A 13,117-nucleotide genomic window follows, 5' to 3' on the forward strand; every position below is an offset into this window, starting at 1 on the left:
AGAAACTGAGTCATTCTTACATCCCTCTTTCTCTTTCACTAGCATAATGAGAAGATCAACAGGCTACTTGGGAGAAGATGCAAGCCACTTCCTTAAATCACAACTTCATTAGATGTGTTTTACCAAAGCCACAATAATGACCATTTTCTGTATTCCCTGTACTAGCTGACAAAGAAAAATAATGAAAGCTAAGCTCCTACCAGAGCTTTACTCACCAAACCATGTCAACATAAGTTATTGGTGCACTTTGCCATTTCTGCATCATCTACAGCATCCAACAGAGAAGAATGCAAGGAAGATCCATGTATATTCCATTGGCTGTAAACTCTAGACCAGAGGATGAGTTGACACACATTGGAAGGTTTTGGCAATGATGAATAAAATAACTAGGGTTCTGGTTAACTGGAATAATTTCGCAAATGCTCCCATTCATGGATGCTTTTACTGCAATTTGGAGAAGCTGGTCTCTTGGAGATTAGAAGCACAGTGGAAAGCATTTACCAAGGTGCTGTGGTCCTAAAATTCAAGTACAAAGGAGGTTAGTTGCTCAACGATACAGGCATGGGGGATGCTCAACGATACAGGCATGTATAGCACAGAGAATGCTACCCAAAAGTCCATGATAATCCATATGGGAAAGGAGTCTGAAAGAGAATGGATATGTGAGAGTTCCTGTTGTGACTCAGTGGATTATGCCCGACTAGTATCCATGAGGATGCGGGTTCAATCCCTAGCCTCACTCAGTAGGTTAAGGATCCAGCATTGTCATAAGCTGCAGTATAGGTTGCAGATTCAGCTCAGATCTGGCTTTGCTGTGGCTGTGGCATAGGTCAGCAGCTGTAGCTCCAATTTGACCCCTAGCCTGGGAACTTCCATATGCTGCAAATGCAGCTCTAAAAAAAAAAAAAAAAAGAAAGCAAAAACAAAAACAAAAAAAAGAGCAGGCAGACAGAAGGTCAAAAATGACATGAAGGAAAGAGAAATAGGATGGTTCTTTGTAGGGCATCACATATAATGGGACACACGAAAGATAGAAGTTAAAAAAGAGTAGCAGACTCTGAAAACAGCAGCCAATGTCCTCAACCAAGATGCTATAAGTCCTATAGTGTGGACAGGAGGGGGGTCATTCAGTCGCCTCATTGGCCCATACCCTCCTCCGTGCAGAGCGACCACAACAGAGACACACATTCTGGTGAGAGTAGATAAGTCAGTGGGCAGAGAGACCCTTTGGGAACGAAACTGGGATACGAAATGAATTTAATAGGAATGGCAATGGAAAAAAGACTAATACGATGGCAGTGACAGAAAAAGAATAAGCTCCTCTCCTTTAGCAACCGAGGGTTTTGGGGTTTTTTTTTTTTTTAATTTTTATTGTAGGTGATAAATCAATGTTTTGTCAATTTCTGTTGTACGTCAAAATGACCCAGTTATACATTTATATACATTCTTCTTCTCACATTATCCTCCATCATCTTCCATCACAAGTGATTGGATACAGTCCCCTGTGCTATCCAGCAGGCCCTCATTGCTTATCCACACCAAATGCAAAAGTTTGCATCTACTAATCCCAAACTCCAAGTCCATCCCACTCCCTCTCGCTCCCTTTCCAATAAGATCTTTAAAATGTACTCAGTTGAATTTTGCCTTTTTTTTTTTCTTTTTAGGGCCACACCCATGGCATAGGAAGTTCCCAGGCTAGGAGTCAAATTGGAGTTGCAGCTGCCAGCCTACACCACAGCCACAGCAATGTGTGATCCAAGCCACATCTGTGACCTACACCACAGCTCACATGGCAGCACTGCATCCTCAACCCACTGAGCAAGGCCAGGGATTGAACCCACATCCTCATGGATACTAGTCAGGCTCATTACCGCTGAGCCACAATGGAACTCTCCAATTTTGCCTTTTAACAATACTTATATAATTTGATTAACTTTATCCTTTCACATGCAATAACTTGCACGTGCAATAAGCCACTTCTTTTTTTTTTTTTTTTTTTTTTTTTTTGTCTTTTTGCCTTTTCTAGTGCCGCTCCCATGGCATATGAAGGTTCCCAGGCTAGGGGTCAAATTGGAGCTGTAGCCACTGGTCTATGTCAGAGCCACAGTAACGCGGGATCCGAGCCGCGTCTGCAACCTACACCACAGCTCACGGCAACGCCAGATCCTTAACCCACTGAGCAAGGCCAGGGATCGAACCTGTAACCTCATGGTTCCTAGTCGGATTTGTTAACCACTGAGTCACCACAGGAACTCCTGCAATAAGCCACTTCTTTTTTTTTTTTTTTTTTTGTCTTTTTGTCCTTTGTCTTTTGTTGTTGTTGTTGCTATCTCTTGGGCCGCTTCCCGGGCATATGGAGGTTCCCAGGCTAGGGGTTGAATCGGAGCTGTAGCCACCAGCCTACGCCAGAGCCACAGCAACGAGGGATCCGAGCCGCATCTGCAACCTACACCACAGCTCACGGCAACGCCGGATCGTTAACCCACTGAGCAAGGGCAGGGACCGAACCCGCGACCTCATGGTTCCTAGTCGGATTCGTTAACCACTGCGCCACGACGGGAACTCCAATAAGCCACTTCTTAAACTGTATTTTCAACATATAGCTGAACCAGAAGTGAGGTGGTTACAAAGCATTATAGATGAAAAAGCATTATAGCCCAGAGAAGGTTCAAGATTTCACCCCAAGCCATCTTCACTGTAAATGTGTAAGCCTGTACATGGCTAAGCGAAGGAGGCCCTGTGTAGGGATGTGAATGCAGAGCTCTGACCCTTATTCAAGAAAGGACTGGCCCTGAGGCTTCCAGGAGCCCAAGCCTCCAGAGAGAAACTCTTGCAAAGGTTTGCTTCAGCTTTTCTGCCAGGTCAGCCTCCTCTGGGGCATCCCCAGACAATGACCTTGCTAGGCAGTGGTACAGGGCTTGGCACAGGGCCCCAGTGTGGGGCTTGCCTAAAGGGCATCAGCTCTTCCCAGGGAACCAGTTGAGACCTCATAGTGTCTGCATCAGGGTCTGATGGCTTCCTCTACCTACCCTTGCTTCCCCCGCTTATCCTTCCACGGGTGTTACACCCCATAGACCAGCTGCACCCCCAACTCTGTCTCAGCACCTGCTTCCCTGAGCCAGACTTGCACAGTATCTTTTCCAAACTTCATTAGACCAGTGGTATAAGAACCTTGACCACACTAGCCCCATGCAGAAAAATCCCCCCAGAGGAAATTTTTAGTGTTTCTTTTCTTTTCTTTTCAATGGTTACACTCATGGCATATGGAAGTTCCCAGGAAAGGGATTGAATCTGAGCTGCAGCTGCGACCTACACCACAGCTACAGAAACACTAGATCCCTTACAACCTCCTGCACTGGGCCGGAGATCAAACTTGTGCCTCTGCAGTGACCCCAGCCACTGCAGGGATTCTTAACCCACTGCACCACACTGGGAACTCCAGTGGTTCATTTCTTAAACATTTCAAATGTGCTCTGGAAACTAATACAACATTGTTAAGTCAACCAAACGCCAATAAAATGTTTTCAGAAACCTGCTAAAAAAAATAAATGAATGAAATTCACTAAAGCAAAAAAATAAAATGTGCTCTGAATAAGAAAGCAATTGCGTTCTTTATAAGAAACTCAAATATGACAGAAATTCATAATGTACAGAGCAGGTGTCTCCTGTAACCCCAAACCTTTTAACCACCAGGTGTTTATCCATCCAGGCTTTCTTCATATGCACATACTAATATGTATGGATGTTATATTACAATGTAGAATCAGACTATACTCTTTTGTAGTTTACTTTAAAAATACATAATAGGATGGCATTCCCATCGTGGCTCAGCAGAAATGAATATGACTAGCATCCACGAGGATGCAGGTTCGATCCCTGGCTTTGCTCAGTGGGTTAAAGGATCTGTCACTGCTGTGAGCCATGGTGTAGGTCACAGACACAGCTCAGATCTGGAGTTGTGGCTATGGCGTAGGCAGGCGACTATAGCTCTTGATTCAACCCCTAGCCTGGGAACCTCCATATGCTTCGGGTGCAGCCCAAAAAAGAAAAAGAAAAAAAAAAGACAATAAATAAATAAATAAAATAAAAATTCACGTTAGGAGTTCTCTGGTAGCCTAGCTATTTAGGATTCAGCATTGTAATTGCTGTGGCTCAGATTTGATCTGGCCCAGGGAACTTCTCCATGCCATGGATGCAACCAAAAATAAAATTTCTAAGCTAGATATGATCTATGTCTATACATATAGAGATACCTCATTTGATTACCAGCTACATGAATTTCCATTTTATGAATATTCAACAATTTATTTAAACATTCCCACCCAAATGGGCATTTGTGTTATATCTAGTTTTTCATGATTGTAACAGAGGTTTCACTGCTTAGTTTAAGTTTACAAATAGAAATGTTTGTGAAAGCATGTATATGAGCTTCATCTTTATTTTTCTCATCTATGTTGGAATCAGGGGTATAAAACAGGATTCCAGGGACTGACTGCACTCATAATGTTGGACCTTCACATAGTAAGGGTTTGTGAATCATTTTTGGCTGAGTTTTCCCTGTAGTGGGGAGGGGTTCCCACCCTCCAACCATCCTATTTCTCTCACTTGCCTTGTGGCCTTAAGAGCAGGTTAATGAGGGTTTGGTGGGAGGTCAAAGGATACTAACTTGTAGGACAGTCCCAGTCACTAACCATGTAAATGGAACCTCCCTTTCAGATCTTGAGGGCTCTGTGCTTACAAAGACCTCCTACAAACATTGACCGTGTGCAGTAACATTCCAGATTCTAATCTTCATTCTAGATACTGCAACATTCTAGATAATGTGTACTGTGACATTCTAAAACACACATGTTCAAATATGGCCTAAAATTTTTTTTTGCTTTTAAGAACTCCTGTTGTATAAAAACCCTCTTTTGTCAAACTTTTAAAAAAGAAAACAGTGACAAAAGATCAGGACGGTAAAGCTAGAAGCCCAATCAATGTTTGCATTACTGCAGTTTGAGTTTGGCCAGCGGGTCAAATGATTTTGCCAAGATGAATTCACCCCGTCAGACATTCCCCTGATCTTAGAGGCAGCTTATGAGCCAGTGTACAGTTTCTGCCAGTGCTTCCTTAGCAAAAATGTCCTTGGCTAACAAATATCTATGCATTTGTTTGGTTAAGGGACCCAGATAACCTCTGAGAGGCAGCAGGAGAGGTGTCCCAGGTGAGTATGGAGGACTAAAATGACATGGTACATATATACAGTGGAATACTACTCAGCCATTAAAAAGAATTAAACAATGCCAATTTGCAGCAAAGTGGGCGGACCTAGAAATTGTCATATTAAGTGAAGCTAATCAGATAGTAAAAGACAAACATCAGATGATATATCACTTATGTGGAATCTTAAAAAAGGATATAAAGGAACTTATTTGTAGAACTGCTTTAGAAACAGACTCACAGCCTTTTAAATGGTTACCAAAAGGGACAGGATGGGGGGCTGGGAGGGATGGACTAGGGGTTGGGGTTGGCATATGCACACTGTAATATATGGAATGACTGGCCAACAGATAATTCTACCCAGTATTCTGTGTGATAATCTATGTGAGACAAGAATCAGAAAGAGAATGGATGTGTGTATATGTATGACTGAATCACTTTGTTGTACAGCAGAAATTATCACAGGCTTGTAAATCAACCATACTTCAATGAAACTTTTAAAAATGAAAGGAGGAGTTCCTGTCATGGCTCAGTGGTTAATGAATCCGACTAGGAACCATGAGGTTGCATGTTTGATCCCTGGCCTTGCTCAGTGGATTAAGGATCCAGCGTTGCCATGAGCTGTGGTGTAGGTAGCAGATGGGGCTTGGATCCCACGTTGCTGTGGCTCTGGCGTAGGCTGGTGGCTACAGCTCCACTTAGACCCCTAGCCTGGGAACCTCCATATGCCTTGGGTTCAGCCCTAGAAAAGACAAAAAGACAAAAAGACAAAAAAAAAAAAAGAAGGAAAAAACCATATCGTATAAACACCAATAAACGGAGATCAGGATGTTGATAGAATATACCCATCAATGACTCATAAATAGCCTAATTTTCTTTCAACAGCTCTTTGAAAATAATGAGAGGCATTTAAATGTCTGCTTTTAGAAAAGAAAATACACTAGAATTTTTTTTTTCCTGTTTGAATCAGGAAAGTCACAGTTGAGTTCCTAAATTTTTCAATTTATATACCCACGAAGCCAGACAGGGAAGGTCTACATGAGGTGAAAAACTACACCGAAGGAGCAGTCTTCCACCAAGACGCTCCCCAAAATGGCAAACTCTTTGATCCATTTGCCAGAATTCAGGTTTAGAACATTGAAGGCAGGGCCCAGAGAGTTGCATTTTAATCACCTCTGGTGATTCCCATGCAGGGGACAGGGAAACCACACTTTGGACTGGCTGAACACTGGCCCAAAGCCTGCAAGACTTCTTCTTCTATCCGTAGTCTGTCAGTGAGTTTCAACTGAGCTTTGGAACAAGTCACATTCATTGTGTCCCAATTTCAGTCTATAATGTGGGGTTGATCATATTTGCCACCTACCTCATTACCCTCACATGTAAATTCATGAGCTAATGCCTGTGAAGTCATTTAAATTCCTCAGTAGAAAGGCGCTATATTTCAAGTATCATCAAGCATTTATTTCCAGTATTACAGTGACACTTTGGTTTTTAGGGACCCACAAAAAAGTGGTACCATTCCTGTGAAAATGTCAATAAGACTAATACACTACAGGTTCAATCAAATGACATAACTTGTGCACTGAAGGAGAATGGGCTTCTGTGCCTCAGCTTTGACTTACTGACTTGACTGGCATCATGGTTAATGTCATTTTTCAAGTATAGACTGTAATTTGACATTCTATCAATTGGGTTCTACCAGAGAAACAGAACCAGTAGAAGATGTATCTATATCTACAAATACATATATACATATTTGCACTGCATATATGTATAAATACATATTTGTATATGTATATGAGATATATGTACATAAAAATAATACATATATATTTACATATACATTGAAGTTTGATTGACTATAGGAACTACAATCTAGCCAAGCTGACACGTAAAACTAGCCATCACACGCAACTTCATGGCATTTTTCAATGATTGCCAATTAAATGACTTGTTTGCATTGGGATGGAAACAAGTTATATCCCTAGAACTTAATAACTGCACTGGTGAAGTAAAAAACTTACCTTCAATTTATTCTTTTTATTACTGAGAAGCAAACTAGTTAATCATTAGATTTCCCCTGAGCCTGAGAAGACCTTATACCTATTTCCCAGGTTGTAACATGGCCTTTCCTTGTAAAGTCTTGATATTTTAATTTAAAAGGCATAAAAGTACTGAGCCTAGAGTAAATGCCTATTGTTTTTGCTTACTTTGATTCCTTCTTTTGATGCCAGCCCCCAGATTTATCTTTGGGACCATTTCTTCCTCCTCCTCGATCCACCTCCCCTTCCCGGAGGAGGCCTGGCCAATCAGATGACTGCCCATAATGATGGGTTCAGGGATGGATGGATGACTCAACCAGACTGACAGACACAGTTCTGGAAATCTTGCTGGCTCCCGTAGGAAAGGGGTGCTGTCTTTTTGCTGTGGTTATTAACCTGGTAGAAAATAATCCTGGAACTGTTAGTTACTACCTTGCCATGCTAGGAACACCTGCAAAAGTAGAGCAGAGATGGAGAGACAGATTCTGAAGCCATTCAGATTTGAGGTTGTGGAGCTTTCTCTATGCTTAAACCAATTTGAGTCCTGTGCCTTGAACCTGTCGCTAAAAGCTTCTGACTACACTAGATACAGATCCCCACTTCACACTTAGGATGGTGTGAGCCATGAGTCTGCTCTGCAGAGAACAAGAAAGAGGAGCATTGCTTCTGATTCCCAACTTCAGGCTTGATGTGAGAGCCTGCATTCCATGGTCCCAGGATTACAGGTCCTCAGGTGGCAGCCAAAGTCATCCCAGGTTCATCCACTGGGGAAAGTGAGGGCACCTCTCTCAAGGAGTACTCCCACTCCTGCTGGCATCTTCTTATGAGCCATCACTCCTTCTCTGGGTTCAAGGGCAGGCACAATGACGTAGAAGGACAAAAACTTCCACAATGTGGACCATCCTCTGTTCACATCCAGATCAGCACCAGCTGCCCTCAAAGTGGGGTTAGAAGAGAGGGAAAGAGGAAGGAGGGAAGGAAGGAAGGAAGGAGAAAAGTTTGAAAAGAAACTTTTGCTAAGCTCCCACTATGTGCCACATACTTTCCACATATCTTATCTCACCAGCTCCTCACTATGCTTTGATGTTCTATGAAATAGTTCTCTGAAGCTCTTATTACCATCTTCATTCTAACTGATGAGAAAATAGATCCATAGAGATTATACAACTTGCCCATATACTTACTTAGTCAGTGCAGAGCTGAAATTTAGACCTGTTTGAGTCCAGCACCTGTGTGTGTGGGAGTTCCCGTCTTTGAGAACATTTCTTATAAGGAAATTCAAGATATACATGAACGATGGCCCACCTGCTCAACTTCTTCTTCCCGGCTTCATGGAAGACCCCACAGCTTCATCTTGAAAATGTGGGACTTTAAGAGCACGGTTTGAAAAGCACAGACAGGTCTGATGGAAAAACCTCTCGACCGGTTAGGACTCAGCTCAGACACCAGCTCCTCCTATGACGAGAAGTATGAGGGAGTAAAGCAGATGAATAAATAAACAATAAACAAATAAAGTTGCTTCCAAACCCCCTGCTGTTCCAGTACCTACATAAAACCAGATACCTCATAAGTGCTGAATAAATATGCCTCACAACAAGGTGGGATCCAAGCCGCGTCTGCAACCTACCCCACAGCTCACAGCAAGGCCGGATCCTTAACCCACTGAGCCAGGCCAGGGATCGAACTAGCATCCTCATGGATACTAGCCGGACTCACTGCCACTGAGCCACAGTGGGAATTTGCAATAACACCTAGCTGTTAATTGACTACTTATAGTAAAGATAAGGTGGAAAGTTTGCCTCCTGGTTTTATTCCTCCTTGCAATAGCAACGTCCCTCCCAGTTCTGCATTGGATCATGTTCTCTAAGCTGAAGTTTTAGTGGCAGTTTGCTGGCAGACTGCCTGAGAAAATATGGTAGACATATTATCTACCACTTGATCTCTGCTCTTCCATCAGAGAGGATGTGGAAGGCTTCTAGGATCACTGGAGGAATATGAGAGGAGGAAGTGAAGGAAATGCTGAATAGAAAGTAAGATAAGGATGTACTTTCTTGCAATTCTAATGATGACATCTCTCACCTGTTAAAAGAAGTTCTCCAAAGCCATTCTAGTTTGCACAATTCTGAAAAAGATGTTTCAGAATGGCATTGTGTGCCTTCCAATACAAGAACAGGCCTGAATGTAGCATTCGTTGAGTGTCTCACATGGGCCAGGCACTAAAGCGGAGAGTAGCTTCTGGTGCCCTGCATCCACTTATGATTATCTCCAGAAGGGTAAGCATCCTGATGTTAGCTTCCAGGGAAACACCCCATCTCCACTCTCAACCCCCATGCTTCAGGCAATATTGGCTCCACCCCTGATTCCTGCTTATGATTTCTGCCTGGCCAATAAGAGCAAGCAATTTCCTCAGCCACGGTGATTGGTTGGAGGAAGGACACGTGACCCAGACCAAGCCAATTGGAGCTAATCAGAACTCATTCCTGCTCATTCCCAAAGCCCTTGATTTCCATTTGGGTTTGAATCTGAAAGTTCTGAGGTTGGAGCCATCTTGCTTTCACATGAAACCTGAGAATGAAGTCAATATAAAGAACAGAGCAAAACAGAATTGAAAAGTGGGGAAACAACAAAACCAACAATATAGATCACTCCATTTGGCTGTGAATTCAGCCTAAGGTTTACCCTGTGACTTGTCAGTTACAAAAGCAAAGTGTTCCCAGTTCCTTGCTTAAACCAATTTATTTATTTATTTATTTATTTATTTATTTATTTATCTTTTTAGGGCTGTATCCTAAAAACCTGTGGAGGTTGCCAGGCTAGGGGTCTAATTGGAGCTACACCTGCCGGCCTATGCCAGAGCCACAAACCATTATTTATTTATTTATTTATTTTAGGGCCACACCCACGGCATATGGAGGTTCCCAGGCTAGGGTCCACTCAGAGCTACACTACTGGCATTCACCACAGCCACAGCAATGGAGGATACAAGCCGTTTTGGTGACCTACACCATCGCTCATGACAACACTGGATCCTTAATGCACTGAGCAAGGTCAGGGATTGAACCCACAACCTCATGGTTACCAGTCGGATTCATTTCCACTGCGCCGCAATAGGAACTCTGCTTAAACCAATTTAAATCGGAATTTTAGTCACTGACAACTGAAAGAATCCCAACTAATAAAGGTGTTTAATACATTCCTCTTCCTGGATGTCCCTAACAGCCCTATAAAGACATTATTATTATGACTTCGAATAAGAAAGACAAGTCTTAGAAAGGTTAATTTACTTGTCCAAATCCACACAGAGGGCATCAACTGCTATTTTAGAGAATGAGGATTATTCTCAATATCTGTGACTATTTAAAATCATGCACAAGTTTCTGTCATAACTATTAAAAAAGAACAATCTGCTGAAAATTTAAGGATGAATAATTGCCTTTTAGGTCTCTTCAACATTGTGTGTGTTCAATGTCAGAAGATGGTCTGTGTAACAGTTAAGAGCTTGGATTCTGGAGATAAACTCCCTGGTTCCATCTCAGCTCTTCCTATATTAACTGTGTGACCTTGGACAAATTAATCTCTCTGTGCCTCAGTTTCCTCATTTGAAAATTGGGATGAGGATAATGAAAGGAATTGCCTTGTGGGTTTGTAGGATTGGGTGAGTTAACACATGAGAAGGTGTCAGAGAGGGGGGAAACTTCCCCACACCCTTCTAGGTTCTTTTGGCTGATCTAATTATTAAGTTGACACAATAGAAATAAATTAATTCACACATACAGAGGTCTTATAGAGGTAGAACCCTCAAAATGACCAAAGCAGGGTATTGATATATCATTTTTAGACAGAGAAACAATTATTTGTGAATATTTAACAAAACAAAAGAGCTTGTGCTTGGGGTTGAAAGTTAATAAACAAGTAACTAAGTTTGTCTATACAGCTTTCTTAGCCTTGAATTCCCAAACTCTGGTGATGGGATATTTTCTATCTTCCAGATATAGGGAGGCTACCCTCTTATGGAAGATTTCTTTTCTGCTTTCAAGGGGAAAGAGGAGAGTGCCAGAATTTTTTTTAAATACTTTTTTCCCACTGGCTATTTCTCAAGTAACTTTAATTCAAATAATCAATATGTGCAGCACTATTCACAACAGCCAAGACATGGAAACAACCCAGATGTCCATTGACAGTTGAATGGATTAAGAAGATGTGGTATATATATGCAGTGTACTACTCCTCAGCCATAAAAAAGAACAAAATAATGCCATTTGCATCTACATGGATGGAACTAGAGATTCTCATACTAAGTGAAGTAAGTCAGAAAGAGAAACACAAATACCATATGATATCACTTACATCTGGAATCTAATATACAGCATAAATGAACCTTTCCACAGAAAAGAAACTCATGGACTTGGAGAACAGACTTGTGTTTGCCAAGGGGGAGGGGGAGGGAGTGGGATGGACTGGGAGTCTGGGGTTAATAGATGCAAACTATTGCCTTTGGAATGGATAAGCAATGAGATCCTGCTGTATAGCACTGGGAACCATATCTAGTCACTTATGATGGAGCATGAGGGAGGATAATGTGAGAAAAAAAATGTATGTGTGACTGGGTCACTTTGCTGTACAGTAGAAAATTGACAGAACACTGTAAACCAACTATAATAGAAAAAAAATAGTCATTTAAAAAATAATCGATGTGTTTCTTTGTCATATTTTGGGGTGGCCAGCCCTCAGCCCCAGCAAAAGTATCTAGCATATAGTCAGTGCTGCTATGAATACAGGTATAATTATATGTAATGTTTCCCATATACCCCAAATTTTAAAATATGAATTACTTTTATTCCTTGTTTGTTTATGCTGTTTCTGCTTCCCTAAAAAATGCACTGAAGTACACACGAGCCAATCACCTCTTCCCAAGTGCTGTCTTTCAATAAAATCCTCATACACCAAATATGGCTAAGCCAGAGCAGTAAAAAGTTGCCCAAGTTGCAAAAGACTCTGAGGGTATATTATCATGATTCAAAAATTAGTAACATTTTTACAAGCGCAGCATCAGCATCTAAGCAGTTGTTTCAGTGCCAAGTCACAAAAGATACCATCACATTCATGAGGAGGAAGTGGCTACATCCTGACCCAGAGGGGGAGCAATAAGATCCCTCACTATCAGCACAAGGAATTGCAAATTCTTCACTGTAACTACCACCTCTTTGCATTTTGCAATTTTCCTGGTCCTGTCATTCATGGACCTTAATTCCAGGCAGTCTTTGAAGCTCCCTTAGTTTCTAGATACACTTAGCAGAGCTGGCTGGTCTCAAGGGGAAACTGGTCTGTTTTCAAAAAGCAAAGGGAATTTTGCCCCAAAGCATCTGTCTTGCCCCTATGATCCTCATTATCATCACCCATTCTCCCTCCAGACAAAAAGAAATGGAATCAGGCCTCCCAGCATCACCCAGACCCTTCTAGTAATCTGCTGTAATACAAGGGACAGGCCCTATCAAATTCTTAACTTACACAACATGGGAAGGAATAATCCAGGACCTACCATTCTCGGATGGAAATAGCAAAGGCACCTGGAAATGGCAGATGATGAGACTCAGAAGCACCTTAGAATAGCGAAAAGTCTTCTCCTGTTCATCTGCCACAATTCAAAGGAATCAGCTAGGCAAAGAATGTGGGGGAAAGTGTCCAAGCAGAGTGAGTGCTTCCACTATTGTCCAGACAGGACTTCTCTGGTCTGATCTGGTCTGCTAGTCACAAAAGGATGGAACCATTAAGTAGGCTTTGCTTTTCTCTGACTCACGCTGTGTAAAGTCCACTGGGAGTCACTTGGTACCAGATGAATCAACTACAATTAGGTTTAGCTGCAGGTGAGAGAA

General features: G+C 42.0%; 1 protein-coding gene across 1 annotated transcript in view; it reads right to left on the reverse strand.

Annotated features, from left to right (window-relative positions):
• Positions 1–13,117, reverse strand: part of RMI1 (RecQ mediated genome instability 1) — a 534,328-nt gene that overhangs the window by 9,581 nt on the left and 511,630 nt on the right. The window contains exons 11-13 of the mRNA XM_084979796.1: positions 8,550–8,699; positions 7,413–7,640; positions 216–516 (exon numbers count right to left, since the gene is read on the reverse strand). The gene's annotated coding sequence lies outside the window, so the exon portion shown is untranslated. The remainder of the gene's footprint in view (positions 1–215; positions 517–7,412; positions 7,641–8,549; positions 8,700–13,117) is intronic.

The sequence above is a fragment of the Sus scrofa genome, chromosome 10 (genome assembly GCF_054392235.1).
Source record: "Sus scrofa isolate SSC_HxYL_T2T_F1_AM1 chromosome 10, Sscrofa_HxYL_maternal_Yorkshire_Landrace_v2.0, whole genome shotgun sequence".
Classification (NCBI taxonomy): Eukaryota; Metazoa; Chordata; class Mammalia; order Artiodactyla; family Suidae; genus Sus; species Sus scrofa.